Here is a 14,588-nt window from a genome sequence, read left to right as displayed (position 1 = left end):
GCCCAGTTATGTCACCCCTTGCATGCAAAGCTGGCAACCTCTCACCCTTTTCCAGACTCCCTCCCTTGTGGAGTGTTCCCTCAGCCTCCTCTCCTCTCCCCTCTCATTGGGAGTCCTCTGGGCAGCAGCTGCTGCTGCCCCTGGTCTCTGAGCTGCCCCTCCCCTCCCCCCCATCCCAAAGAGAGGCTCCTCCTCACGCTGCCCCACAGGGGCCTGGGACTTGTGTGTCCATTCCCAACAGCAAGGGCTGGCTGACTGGGCTCCCTCACCTGCTTGCTTGCTTACTCCAAGGCTGCCTCATCTCCTGGCAACCAGCACCCCCTGACCAGCCCCAGAGGCACCATTTGCCTTGGGAGCTTGGAACAAGGGCTGCTGCAACAAACAGCCATGCAAGCCTTTGGGAGGCAGAGACGCAAGAGGGCATCAGAGGAGGGAGGGAGTGAAGGAAAGAGGAACAGAGGCCAGTATTGCCCGCAGCACCCCTGACCATCATTCAAGGCACCCCAGGGTGCCTCGGCACAGTGTATAAACCACTGGTTTAAAGCAAAGAAAGTATCAAAAACTCTGATGCAAAAGACCTACTGCCCTATATTTAAACATGTATATTAATATATTATCTACCATTTATACAAAAAGGGAGAACAAATGTGATCAGATTTTTGTTAGGGACAGGTATCCATATACGTTAAAAGCTTAAAATATTATGGCTTCAATTCTAAGGAGACTTGCTTGGGAATAAACACAGTGGATACAGAGGGACTTCTTTATAAACATGCACAAGAATGTGCTGTAAGGCTCCAATTCTTTAAATGCTTAGTAGGAAGTGGGGCCTACTGAAATCAGTATGACCCACTTCCAAGTAAGCATGCACAACAGGCTACTGCCTAGTGATCAAGCTGCAAAGACCACTTACAGCAGATGGGAACAAATTCAAAGAAAGCGCTGAAATTTAATATGCAATGTTGTTTTATTTGAAGCTTAGGTGTCTAATGGGAATTGTCAGGGGTTCAGGGAGAGAGACGCAGAGTGAGGGGGAAGGATTCCAGACTGACGAGGAAGAGGATGACAATGACCCAAGATTGTCCATGAGTCCGTCCAGTGAATCGGAGGACTCCCAAAAGGGAGCCCCTCTGGTCAAGCCAAGGGGAGCTAGAGGGGGAAGCAGTCAGGAGCAGGGAAAGGAAGGGGGAACCCCCAGTGGGAGTTGGAGAGCGAGACCGGCTGCTCCGCTGGAACGGAGTGAGGGGGGAGGAGTGACCAGTGTGTCAGAAGGAGCAGAACAGGAAGCAGAGAGGGGAAGGAGATCAGGGCAAAACGTGCTGCCGGAAGGGGAGGAAAGTAGTATTGAGGGCAATGTAACTGTCGAAAGGAAGGTCAAGAGCAACTTAAGCGCGCCAAGTTCAAAATGGGAGGCGCGCGGAAATGAAGAGAGTCCTGGGGAGGAGCCTGGTCCCAAAGCCCGAAGGAGGGGGGAGGAGGCGGCAGAGGATTCAGCCTCGGGAGAGTCCCGAAGGGAGAGAACACAGGGGGGCAGAAAGACCCTGCGGAAAAGGAAAGAGAGAAAGAGGTGGACCAGTACAAGCCTCTTAAACTGGTGTCGAGGGGGGAGCGAGTCAGAGGGGACTTCAGCGGTCTAAGGGTAACAGACGTAGGGTCACGGACCTCGGATCTAAAGCTACTGATGTTCTTGAATAAAAGCTTTTGTACATAAGCTGGAGTCGACTTTGGTCTCTTGTGAGCTGGGACCACGGGTGACTCTGACAGCAAGTCCCCTCTCGAAGAACGCAAAATTTTTTTTTGCAAAGCTCACGAACGGTGGCAGCCATGAGTGCGGAGGAACAGCTGACAACACTGCGCAACGCAGTTACGGAACTCACCGCTGCAGTCATTGCATCTCAGAAGAAGAGTGATGAAGCGGAGAAGCGCTGCCAGGACCTGCAAATAAGGTGGGAGCGTGCTAGCAAGGAGGGGTTCCCAGGGTCCAGATCAGAGGGAATTGGACTTGGAAGGCGGGGGGGCAGTCTAGTCACCCACTTCGATGGGAACCTAAAGCACTACCCAAGTTTCAGAGCAGACGTCTTGTATGCACTGCATTTGCTTCGTAATGACTTTAAAGATGAAGAGGAGAAAGTGGGGTTTATTGTGTCTCATTTGCATGGGGAGGCAAGAGCTTGGTTGCGCAATTTGTGGCGCGAAGACGGCCCTGCCCGCCGCGATTCTGATGAATTTATTAAAGCGATGGATGCTTGTTTCCAGTCAACCGTGGATCTTGATCTTGCACGCAGGGAAATGCACGGGTTGCGGCAAGGGAGAGCCACTGTGCGTCAGTATCATTCGCGATTTTTCGCCTTACTGACTGTATTGGGCTGGGAGAAGCACTGCAAACCAGTGAGAGATTTGTTCTGGGAGGGTCTCAGCGGCCCCATAAAAGATGAACTTGCCAGGGGAGACAGACCTCAGACCCTGGAGGACGTCGTGCAGAGGGCTCTTGCAATAGGGGTACGCCACGAAGAACGTCCTTGGCACAATGAGGAGGGACGCCAGGCGCGTGCACCGGCAAGGACGCCTCCTTTTCTCCCCAGAGACTTCAGCCAGGCACATCCCTCGCCTCTGGCGCGGCAGGGGGAGGAACCGATGGAAATTGGTGGTGCTAAGGCTCAGGCAACAGCCAGAGTTCCAGCATCCGGTGCAGTAAAGGCGAAGCCTCCTAGAGGGAACAGGAAATGTTACATCTGTGACAGTGCACTACACATGGCGAAAGAGTGCCCCCAGAGGCCCCAGAAGCACACTGCAGCCTTAGCAACAGTGGCAGCAGAAGTGATGCAAGAGGAGCAGCCTCAGGGAAACGACAGTGCCTGGCTGGAAGCAGAGCTGCTGGGGCTCAGCCAGGCGAATCTGTAGAGCAGTCCCCAGTGCCTTTGCAACGTACAGACCCTTTACCACCCAAGCCAACGGTGCAGCTCACTGCAACACTCCAGTTGCCGAACGGAACCACCCTGGAAGTCCCCATCACGATCGATTCTGGGAGCAACGCGGACTTTGTGGGGGTGCAGTTCGTCAAGCAGCATCGCATAGCGCTTCTGCCCGCAACAACGCCTCTAAACGTAGTCACGGTTGATGGCAGGAAATTGCTGGGAGGACAAGTTGTGCAACAGACGCCTCCCATGGAGATGCGGATTGGACATCATAGAGAAGTCATCAGCTTCAATGTCACCCGCCTGTCGGACACGCCTATAGTACTAGGCATGAGTTGGCTGGAGAGACACAGTCCTGCGATAGCGTGGTACCAACGGCAGATCACCTTTTGCTCATCGTACTGTGCTCAACATTGTATCCAGTCCAGCCAGGAGGAAGGGGCGGAGCAGCAGCTGCAACTTGGCATGGCGCAGGCAGTTCCTCGCAAGTACGAGAGTTTCCTGGAGGTTTTCTGCGAGAAGGAAGCTGACCGGCTGCCGCCCCACAGACCTTACGATTGCGCGATCGACCTGTTGCCGGGGGCGCAGCTGCCGACTGCGAAGCTGTATTCCATGTCTGAGGACGAGATGCAAGAACTCAGGGAGTTCATAGAGCATAATTTGAAGCGTGGATTCATCCGGGAGTCCAAAGCAGTGGGGGGCAGTCCTGTGTTTTTTGTAAAGAAGAAAGACACGCCCCAGAAAAGACTCATTGTGGATTTCAGGGCCATAAATTCCATGACCAAGCCCAAGGCCTTCCCCATGCCCAAGATTGATGACCTCCTAGCGACCGTGCGGAAGGGGAAGATCTTCACCAAGTTGGATCTGCGTGGAGCGTATAATCTCATCCGTATCCGGGAGGGCGATGAGTGGAAGACGGCCATGTTCACGCCTCTGGGCACGTATGAATACAGAGTTATGCCGTTTGGTCTCCAAAATGGATCTCACGTCTTCCAAGCCTTTATGCATCACGTGCTGGCGGGGCTCCTCTACAAGAAGTGTGTGTGTTTCCTCGACGACATCCTGATCTTTTCGGAATCGCAGGAGGCTCATGAAAGAGACGTGAAGGAGGTCCTGCAGAGACTGCGAGAACACAGGCTCTACGCCAAGTTGGAGAAATGCCAGTTTGATGTGACGGAGGTGGATTTCCTCGGCTACAAGCTGTCTGACAAGGGGCTGGCCATGGACAGCGTCAAGGTCCGCGCCGTGTTAGACTGGAAGAGCCCACGCAATCGGAAGGAGGTCCAGAGATTTGTCGGGTTCGCCAATTTCTACCGCAAATTCATCAGGGGTTTTGCAAAGGAGACAGCAGCAATCACGGACACCCTCAGTTCCAAAAAGAAGAAGTTCGCTTGGACGGAACAGGCAGAGCGCTCTTTTAGGAAGCTTAAAAGCCTCTTCGCTTCCGAGGAGCAGCTGCTGCACGTGAATCCGGGCAGACCCATGCGAGTAGAGACCGACGCCTCAGACAGAGCGGTGGGAGCCGTACTCCTGCAAGAAGATTCCCAAGGAGATTGGAGACCCTGTGCCTTTTACTCCCGAAAGCTCAGCAAGGCGGAGCAAAACTACACCATATGGGACAGAGAGCTGTTGGCCATCCACGCTGCCTTCAAAGCATGGCGACACTTCCTCATAGGTGCCAAGCACACAGTGCAGGTCCGCACAGATCACAAGAACTTAGAGTATTGGCGCACGGCGAAGCTCCAGAGCCAAAGACACATGCGCTGGGCTGAATTCTTCGCGGATTTCGACTTCAGGATAGAATACATCCCGGGAGAATCCAACGTTATAGCCGACGCGCTCTCCAGGAAACCGCAATATCTCGAGGAAGCAGCGCCAGTGGCAGCCAAGCACATTTTCGCACCGCAGGCGTGGACGTGCGCTACCATCGCAGTTGACCTGGACGCGGTGCGACGTGCGTTGCAAGTAGATCGATTTGCACAATCCAAGATGGAGGCGCTGCGCAGGGGTTCGCAGAGAGAAGATGAGTTCCAATTACGCGACGGGCTGTTAACTCACAAAGGTGCCCTCTACGTACCGGGCGAAGAGCTCCGCGCGAGGGTTCTGCAGCAGTTGCACGACGCCCCCAGTGCGGGCCACTTCGGCAAGGAGAAGACAATAGAACTGGTGGCCAGGGACTTTTGGTGGCCCCAGATGCGGGGAGAGATAGCGGATTACGTCGCCAGGTGTGACACTTGTCAGAGGTCCAAGCCAGTGCACCAGAAGCCAGCGGGGTTACTGGAACCGCTGGAGACGCCACAGCAACCGTGGGAGAGGGTGGCGCTGGACTTCGTCACTGACCTGCCCAGCTCCAGAGGCAAGACGGCGGTGCTGGTGGTGGTGGACTTGTTCACCAAGATGGCGCACTTCATTCCTTGCGCGAAGGTGGCGACGGCGGAACAGACCGCCAAACTCTTCATCGATCACGTGTTCAAGGTGCATGGGCTGCCACAATCCATCCTGTCCGACAGGGGGCGCCAATTTGTTTCTACTTTTTGGCGGAAGCTTCTAGGTATCCTGCATGTCAAGATCAACCTAACGTCGGCAAGGCATCCGCAGACCAACGGCCAAGCAGAGAGAGTCAACGCGATCATGCAGCAGTACCTGAGATGTTACGCCAATCAGCGCCCGGCGGCGTGGGTAGACTACCTGCCGATGGCGGAGTTTGCCTACAACAACACGAAGCACGCGTCGACGGGGGTGACGCCGTTCTTCGCGAACAATGGTCGTCATCCCAGAACCTTCCCGGGGTTCGTAACACCGGGAGAGGGGGTGACGCAAGAAGCCGACCAGTTCGCAGCAGAGCTGCAAGAGGTGCACGAGGAGCTGCGGAGACATTTGGAGCTAGCCAAACAAGCATATAAGGTGCAGGCAGACAAAAACAGGAGAGTGGGAGAGGACATCCAGGTGGGGGACTGGGTATGGTTAGCGGCCCAAGCGATGCCAGCCAGGTCGTTGGCTAAGAAGAAGCTGGGACACAGGCAGCTAGGGCCATACCAGGTGGAGGCTAGGATTAACCCTGTAGCTTTTCGACTGGCCCTCCCCGAAGGTTCCAGAGTGCACCCGGTCTTTCATAGGTCGGTGCTCACTCCCTACAAGACCCCGCACAGGTTTCAGGAGTCTGACACAGTACCGCACGCACGCACTCAGTCACCCGAGAGGGAGGGGGCGCCCAGGGCCGAACCACTCAACGAGGTCACTGAGATCCTGGACTCGAGATGGGGGGTAGAGGGAGTAGAATACTTTCTAGCCAGAGAGGGTACCCCGGCCAGTGCCAATATTTGGGTGCCGGACTACGCTTTAGACGAACCTCTTCTGAAAGACGAGTTCCATGCACTTTTCCCGCATAGACCCATGCCAGCCGAATATTTTGATGACTGGCTCTTTACGCCCACACTTTCAGACAGTACTTTCAGGGGCTTTTCTTCCGCCGAGGAGAGAACGCCAGAATCAAGCCCGCCCAGGGGATCGAGTTCGGGGGTAGACACAGAACCCTCTTACTGGTGGGACGAGCAACCAGAGGACGACTGGCGCAAGAAATGGCTGACGGGGCCTTGGCAGGCAGCACCAGACGAAGTAGCAATGGAAGAGGGAGCCGAGAACACCTTGGGTGAAGAACCCGCATTCGAACACACATACACCGAGCTGCTAGCAGAGGACATTGAAGCAAACGAACTGTATCCTGCATCTACCTCCGAGGAGATGCGGCTCCCACGACCTGCCTCCGAGGGCCGGGAGGGGGGAAGGGGGGGCTTCGAGGGGGGGATGGATGTCAGGGGTTCAGGGAGAGAGACGCAGAGTGAGGGGGAAGGATTCCAGACTGACGAGGAAGAGGATGACAATGACCCAAGATTGTCCATGAGTCCGTCCAGTGAATCGGAGGACTCCCAAAAGGGAGCCCCTCTGGTCAAGCCAAGGGGAGCTAGAGGGGGAAGCAGTCAGGAGCAGGGAAAGGAAGGGGGAACCCCCAGTGGGAGTTGGAGAGCGAGACCGGCTGCTCCGCTGGAACGGAGTGAGGGGGGAGGAGTGACCAGTGTGTCAGAAGGAGCAGAACAGGAAGCAGAGAGGGGAAGGAGATCAGGGCAAAACGTGCTGCCGGAAGGGGAGGAAAGTAGTATTGAGGGCAATGTAACTGTCGAAAGGAAGGTCAAGAGCAACTTAAGCGCGCCAAGTTCAAAATGGGAGGCGCGCGGAAATGAAGAGAGTCCTGGGGAGGAGCCTGGTCCCAAAGCCCGAAGGAGGGGGGAGGAGGCGGCAGAGGATTCAGCCTCGGGAGAGTCCCGAAGGGAGAGAACACAGGGGGGCAGAAAGACCCTGCGGAAAAGGAAAGAGAGAAAGAGGTGGACCAGTACAAGCCTCTTAAACTGGTGTCGAGGGGGGAGCGAGTCAGAGGGGACTTCAGCGGTCTAAGGGTAACAGACGTAGGGTCACGGACCTCGGATCTAAAGCTACTGATGTTCTTGAATAAAAGCTTTTGTACATAAGCTGGAGTCGACTTTGGTCTCTTGTGAGCTGGGACCACGGGTGACTCTGACAGGAATGTACCGTATTCTTGAATCAAACTGCTCATAGAGAGGTTGCTCAAGGCATTTGAATTTAATGGACATCACACTAAGATCCCTGTCTTAAACATCCCCCCCCCCACTGAAGCCATATTAACTTACCTTTTGAATCAGGGATTTCATCTCATTAATACATATAGTTCTTTGATATGAATAATAGAAATTCATTGTTACGGGCTCGATTAGCTACAGGATAAAAGTGCAAGCAAATATTGTATATGGGAAATATTAAAAGAACCCAGGAGCAAAAAAAGCACCGTACCCAACACTCCCTTAGTTTTTGTGTCTTGTTCAGTGTGGCATAATGTAACAACCAAAAGAGGGTATTTTGGGTACATAGTGATGTCCTCCAAACAATTTTTTAAAAATTTAAATAAATCAGGCCCTTTTGTACAACCATAACAGCATCATATTGCCTCTGTTCTCTAGGAGGCACTAGACTTAATTGTACTGGGGTAGAGTCGGGTGGAAAAGAAACAGGATGGAGGTAGAGTTGGGTGTTTCCTGTGGCTGTGTTGTTTTTTGTGTTTGAGAAAAATAACACAGTTCTTGTTTAGCTTCCAGATGACTGTGTCCTCCAAGCATCCATGACATTTGGGACATGTGATTTAAAAGTATGCATGTACATAAATGCCCACATAAGATGTACAGTCACCTTGAGAAATGGCTTAAAAGTAGGTAGCCAAAACATAAGGCACCTTGAGAAAAATAAGTGGACTGCAAGTTTGAATGAACAGTATGCCTCTCATCTGCCAGCCTTCATTTTACATTACTGCTATTTTTCTAAAAACTTTAAGGACACCAGCCCCCCCCAAAAAAAATTCTAAACATTCCAATGCTCTACCCATTTGACCTTAAGGGTTTTACTATTGAAGTTAATTTATCCACTATCACGCAATATGAAAACAAATTATTATTATTTCTTTCATCTGTATACCGCCCATCATCTGAAGATCCAGGGTGGTTCACAACATAAAAATACAAGACAAGAACACAAAATCCATAATAAAACAAAAAAAAGCAATAACACCCCCCCCAAAAAAATAACCCAACACATTTAAGAGGTCATGGATTGTTAATCAGCCAAAGGCCTGGTTATAGATGAACAAATGATGTGTTGCAAAATTAGATGGCTGTTAGCATCCTAGCAACCAAGTAAAGATTTTTTGGGTTGATTAATTGTGTGGTTTTTAATTATCTAAACCTCAATAAAAGTGCCTTCGTGAGACTATTGATTTAACAGAGGTTGAACTCTGCGACTAATTCTGCTTCTACTCCTGTCGTGTGGCTGCTGGATGAATTTGATTTTAAGAGAAAAACAAATGCACTGTAATACCAGTTCCTAAGAATTGTAGGTGGGCAGTGTTGTTGCGCTCGGGTTGGGCCTGCCTGCTTTCCAAAGACATCTGTTTGGCCACTGTGAGAACAGGATGCTGGACTAGATGGGCCTTTGGCCTGATCCACTGGGCTCTTACCGGTATTTCTGATGTACAGGTGAGGGTTGCTTTCCACCGGTCCAGTCTTTCTACTAGTACTGATTGAAAGCTAGACTCAGATGCTGAAAGCAAGCTCACCATGTTTGAATGACTTACTCCCAGGTAGCCTTACAACCTGAATGTACACCATAAACCATGTAGGTTTTGCATTTGCCTTCCTCCAGATCAGTTACAAAACAAAACAAAACAAAACAAAACAAAACAAAACAAAACAGACAAATGTAAGCCTCACAGGTGAAAATAGCCTGGAATTCTTAACCCTGTTCTCTTCCACATGAAACACATCAAATGTTACTGCGGCACTTGAAACAGGAATGATTTTTATCTGGTGAGAAGGAGACAACCAGATCGTGCCAACTCTGCCCTTCCCATCATGTGGTAGCTCTTCACCTTATCCTTACTCCTTGGTCTCTCCAACCATGGGTGCCCAGATGATCTTGGACTATAACTCCAATCTTCCCCAGACAATTTAGCCAATGGTCAGGGATGATGGGAGTTGTAGTACACCAACACCTGAGAACTTAAGGTTGAAGAACACAGCCCTAGTCAAAACTTTGTTGCATAGCTCTCTTATTTTCCTGTCCTGCCAAGTCCCTCTACGGTATACAACCGGGTATCCTTTCTTTACAACGCAACGTCCTTCCCTTTTACAAGACCCATTAACTCCAGGGCTTGTGCCGCGTCCGATATGGGCTGGAGTGAGAAAAGCCTCCTTGGAGTCCACGTTTTTTTTTTCTCCTCACGTTGGAAGAGCAGCCCCTCAGCCCTTTCCCATCCATGTTTAACTAGGACCTATGAGAATGTCTACACACTTGGGCAAACAAAAAAGCACTAGAAACCGGAGTCAGACCTTTCCCCCCTGTGGACAGAAAGAGGGCGTCAGTGGAGAGGAATGTGAGATGACCAGGCGCGCATCGGCTTCTGTTCAAAAAGAGAACGGGGGGAAAGGGGGGGGGAACTAGGCTGGTGTTTTGGCAAATTGGAAACTCCCTCCGTTGCCTGCCGTGCACCTTCAAGAGAAACTCGCCCAAACTGAGAGGGCGGAGGGGAAGGCTGGAAAAGAAACTCGGGACCACTTACTTTGCTGCGTCCCCGCGCGCTTGGCCGTCCGTCCCCTCGGAAGCTTCGCCTAGCATGGGAATTGGCGCGGAGGCAACTGTGCGCACCGGGGGAAAAGTGGCGAGCTTCAAGTTGCAACACGGCTCCCCTCCTCGCAGGTATTTCCCGTCCTCCTCGCGCTCGCTCTCAGGAGCGTTGTGGGCAGGGATGGGCGTGGAAACCAGTTCCAACATGCTCGAGAAGTGCAAACCCAGCCCTGGCGGCCGCCGCCAAAAAGGAAAGAAAAGAAAAGCAGCAGCAGCAGAAGAAGTGGAGCAAGAGCTTGGTTGAACCCAAAAGACCCAGCCCTTTCCCGAGCAAAGTACATGCCTCCTTTCCATTGTCAGCTCAGCAGCTGCTGCGGCTTCAGAGGGGCGGGTGCTGGAAGGGCGCCGAGGGCAAGAAGGTGGCCTCAGAGGAAGTGGGAGACTTCTTAAGGTCTCACCAGGGCCGGCCCGTCTGTAAGGCCCACCGAGGCAGCTGCCTCAGGCGGCGCCCCCTTCCCACAGAGAAGCCAGCTCTCACATGATTTGTCTTCCATCCAGGCATTCATCTCATTTTTTTTTTAGGCACCAGGATGCGTGCCTCCTGCCAGGGTTGCCATATTCCCGGACGTATGGCAACTCTCCTAGTGCCCCCTTCACTGGCGAAGTTCTAGGTTCTGGTCACCTGCAGGTGCTTCTCCTTGTTTCTCTGGTGAGGGTGGGTGGGCAGGAGGCACCTACAGTGGTGCCAGGGAAGTCCTCTACTGCCTCTGCCACCCAACAACAATTTATTTATACCCCACCCATCTGTTGGGAGCCACTCTGGGTGGCTCCCAACAGAATACACAATAAAACATCAGACATGAAAAACTTCCCTAATCAGGGCTGTCTTCAGATCTCTTCTAAAAGTCAGGTAGTTGTTTATTTCCTTGACATCTGATGGGAGGGTGTTCCACAGGGTGGGCGCCACTACCGAGAAGGCCCTCTGCCTGGTTCTCTGTTACCTCACTTCTCACAGGAAGGGAACCGCCAGAAGACCCTCGGAGCTGGACCTCAGTGTCCAGGCAGAAAGATGGGGGGTGGAGATGCTTGCTACCATAAGAGAAGCATCATAAGAGAAGCAAGGAGAAGCTACTATCATTCCTCCTGTGCTGGTGGTGTCTTCACCGCTGGAAGCTGCGCAACCATCACTATTTTTCTATATATAAAAAATAGATGCCAGAACTCACCATGAACTCCTGCCTTCTTCTCTTATAATGGCTATGGCGACCACCTGAAAGGTGCCAGAACCAAGTTCCTGCGAGTTCCAGCTGAAAAATAATTCCTGTGCACAGCCTTGGGTTCAGGAGTGAGTAAATGGCAGAGGTGGCAGTTGCCAGGTGAGACAGCACCTTCCTGTTTTGCTTCAGGTGGAAAAATGGGTCAGGCCACCACTGGTCACTTCAGGGTGATCTGTAAATTCCGCTGGTTTATATTGATTCAGTTCAAATGGTAATTTATTTGCCAGTGGCAAAATAAAGTCACCTCTGCTGCTTCATCATCTGGTGTCTCCAAGACTTGTGGTGAAAGAGACTGATAACGAAGAGTGAGCAAAGCGAATGGTGACTGCACTGCCTGCCTCCTGCCTCTGGGATGGAGTGAAGGCTAACTAGCTGTGAGGGCCCGAATCTCCCAGTGGGTTCTCTCACACTAGCAATGCTGCATTTTTCAGTCACAACTAGTCATAAGTTGGCAGTTGTGGGTCCACTCAAGGCACTGGGGCCTTGGCACTGGCTCATCTGTGATCGTAGTTTTGGCAATGATTGCATCAAGCAAGTTTGAGTTCTGGTATATTTGCATACAAGAATGAATTACTGGTAAGTCTCACAAGAATTCTTTTGTGTCTAGTAACAATGGAGAAACATGCACAAGTTGTCTTCCCAGGTTATGTTTGTGCTCATGATGCACACATGTAAGTACTGCCCAAAAACCTCTTTCATGTGAAAATCCTGAAATGTGTACACAAAACGTGCAAGTGATTTGCACACCCGGAGTTAAAGTTGATGCAAAAAAGCCACCTTGGAAAGCACTTTGTTATGTGGATTTTAACTGTCTGAAATTTAGGCTGCCCATATTATTTCTTTTTATTAGAGAACTGTAACCACTTGTGGCTATTGTTATTATTATTTCCATTTACAAAACGGAAAATGAAGCTGAAAGATAACGACATTCCTAAAACCATATATCAAGGGGAATGGACTATCAATAGAAGTTTTTGTGTTTTGGATTAAGGAAGTCGGAGACACTTCCATAAAACTGATTTATTTTAAAGGACTTCCTTCTTACTCTAGAACAGTAACATTCTACAAGCATACTTGATGCCTCTCTCGCCAGAAAAAGAAGTGAAAGCTAACAATGGATAGATGGGGGAATTAGAAGAGGGGGGAGGAAATAGGGAAAATATTTAATTTGATTTTTTAAAAAGTTTATTTGGTTGAAGAGTTCAGTAGTTTTGAGGATGTTGAAATGAAAAGCAACTTTCTACTAACAGTCTGATTCTTATGTGTAGAGGAACATTAAATCTATAGCAATCCAATTAAAAACACTAGCACCATTTAATTAAATTAAATGCATATGCAACATTTCCAATGCCAATTTCAGGAAGTGGTGCTTAACAATTCAATGAACAGGAGGCAAGGCAGTCATTCTCAGGTTTTCATCTGTGTTACTGGTTTTCTAGGAAGCTTCTAGCAGATGATTTTTTAACAGTTTTATGGGGTGAATATTCAGAATTTGCAGTGGCAGGTAAAAAGTATGGATATGCTTCTGAAGGATTCTGTTTATAAAACCCTTTGTGAGATACAGTTTACCTGGTTATCTGATCGACATTCTTCTGCTCTGCTTTAGGAAGGATGGCCAGCACACAAAGGGGTTGTTGATTATTCAACTAGCAGCAGAGTTCTGTTATGTTATGTGCTCTACAAAGAGTCTTTCAAAACACAGTGGACTAATAAGCTTACTTTCCTGAACACCTGTTATATTCCATCTCCTTTTTCTAATGATATATGCCTTCTCTCTTTGTTCTGTCTTCAGCTTACACGCCACAGAAGATGACACACAAGCCATAAATTACAGTTTCTATGTTTCTTGGTCCATGATGAGCAAACGCTTCTCTTAATTAAAAAACAAGCAAACGAGAATTTGTAACGGTGCACTGCTATGCATTCATTCAGGAGCAAATCCCTTTTAGTTTAGTAAGGCTTTTTCTTGGGAACATGGGTATAAAATTGTAACCTCAAAGAGAGCAATCCTAGGGTATGGTAGAAGTTTGTGTTATCAACAGCTTCAAAAGCCCATTTCACAGTCAGTGAAGGAAACACCAAGCTAAACAGTAACAGTGATGAACAGGCCACATTTTAGAGAATGAAGCACATGGCAGAGGCATGACAAACGTGCTTTCGAACTGCTAGGTTGGCAGGAGCTGGGACCAAGCAACGGGACCTCACCCCATTGTGGGAATTCGAACCACCGACCTTCTGATCGGCAAGTCCTAGGCTCTGTGGTTTAACCCACAGGGCCACCCACGTCCTCAGTTCTAGCATACCATCTATCAAAAGCTCATAATATCAGGGTGTATTGCTATTGGCAAATGTCATCATAAACTTATAGTGGTACAGGCAACTATAGGTCTCTGCAGGCACAGCATGGCCAATTCCAAAATGGGCACAATAGGATCCCTCCATTCTGCTTAATCTCTAGGCTAGGAGGTCACAATTAGTAGTCTCCTTCAGATCGGTTTTGTATGGGAACGTTCTTATTCTAGCAGTTATCCTTTGATAGAAAATGTTGCTTCCTGACCCTTTAGTGCCTCCTGAAATCTTGCACTTTAAGCAGGGTGTGCCCAGGGTATGCCTGGGGATTCAAAGAAATACAAGAATTTAAAGAAAAATAAAAAATGTGTAAATGGGAAGTGTGATTTGTGAGGTTAGGGGCTGTGCACACACTCACAAACTGACACACAGTACCTGATGACATCTAAACATACATAGAAGCTGTTTTCTCCAACTCGGGAAGCCTTGTTTTTAACTGTCACGCCAAAGTCATATTTGATCTCCCATCTTAAGTTAAATTGGTGTCTGGTGGCCAAACATAGACAAAGATCCCCACCGCCATCTTGGGAACTCTCATACACTGAAATATGCCACAACAAACAGGGCAGGGATTTATTTATTTTTTTAAAAAAAGCCATTCTAAATGAATCATCAAATGTAATATGTGTTAGAAGACATCTGAAGGCAGCCCTGTTTAGGGAAGCTTTTAATGTTTGACAGACTATTGTATTTAAATATTTTGTTAGAAGCCGCCCAGATGGGCGGGGTATAAAATAATTTATTATTATTATTATTATGAGCTGGGAGCTTGTTACAGAATACTACAAGCGATGACATTTCAATTGGTTCCTAGTTAAATTCAGATATTTTAAACTATATATTGAGTCTGTTGCTTGTGGATGAC

General features: G+C 49.6%; 1 protein-coding gene across 1 annotated transcript in view; it reads right to left on the bottom strand.

Annotated features, from left to right (window-relative positions):
- The window catches only part of FAM83B (family with sequence similarity 83 member B), a 58,738-nt gene extending 48,485 nt beyond the window's left edge, over positions 1-10,253 (bottom strand). Inside the window, exon 1 of the mRNA XM_081856893.1 lies at positions 10,093-10,253. The gene's annotated coding sequence lies outside the window, so the exon portion shown is untranslated. The remainder of the gene's footprint in view (positions 1-10,092) is intronic.
- Between the last annotated feature and the right edge of the window lie 4,335 nt (positions 10,254-14,588).

The sequence above is a fragment of the Podarcis erhardii genome, assembly GCF_964252035.2.
Source record: "Podarcis erhardii genome assembly, chromosome: 3".
Taxonomy (NCBI): Eukaryota; Metazoa; Chordata; class Lepidosauria; order Squamata; family Lacertidae; genus Podarcis; species Podarcis erhardii.
The sequence above is the reverse complement of the archived record's forward strand: the minus strand, read 5'-3'. Positions and strand labels throughout refer to the sequence as shown.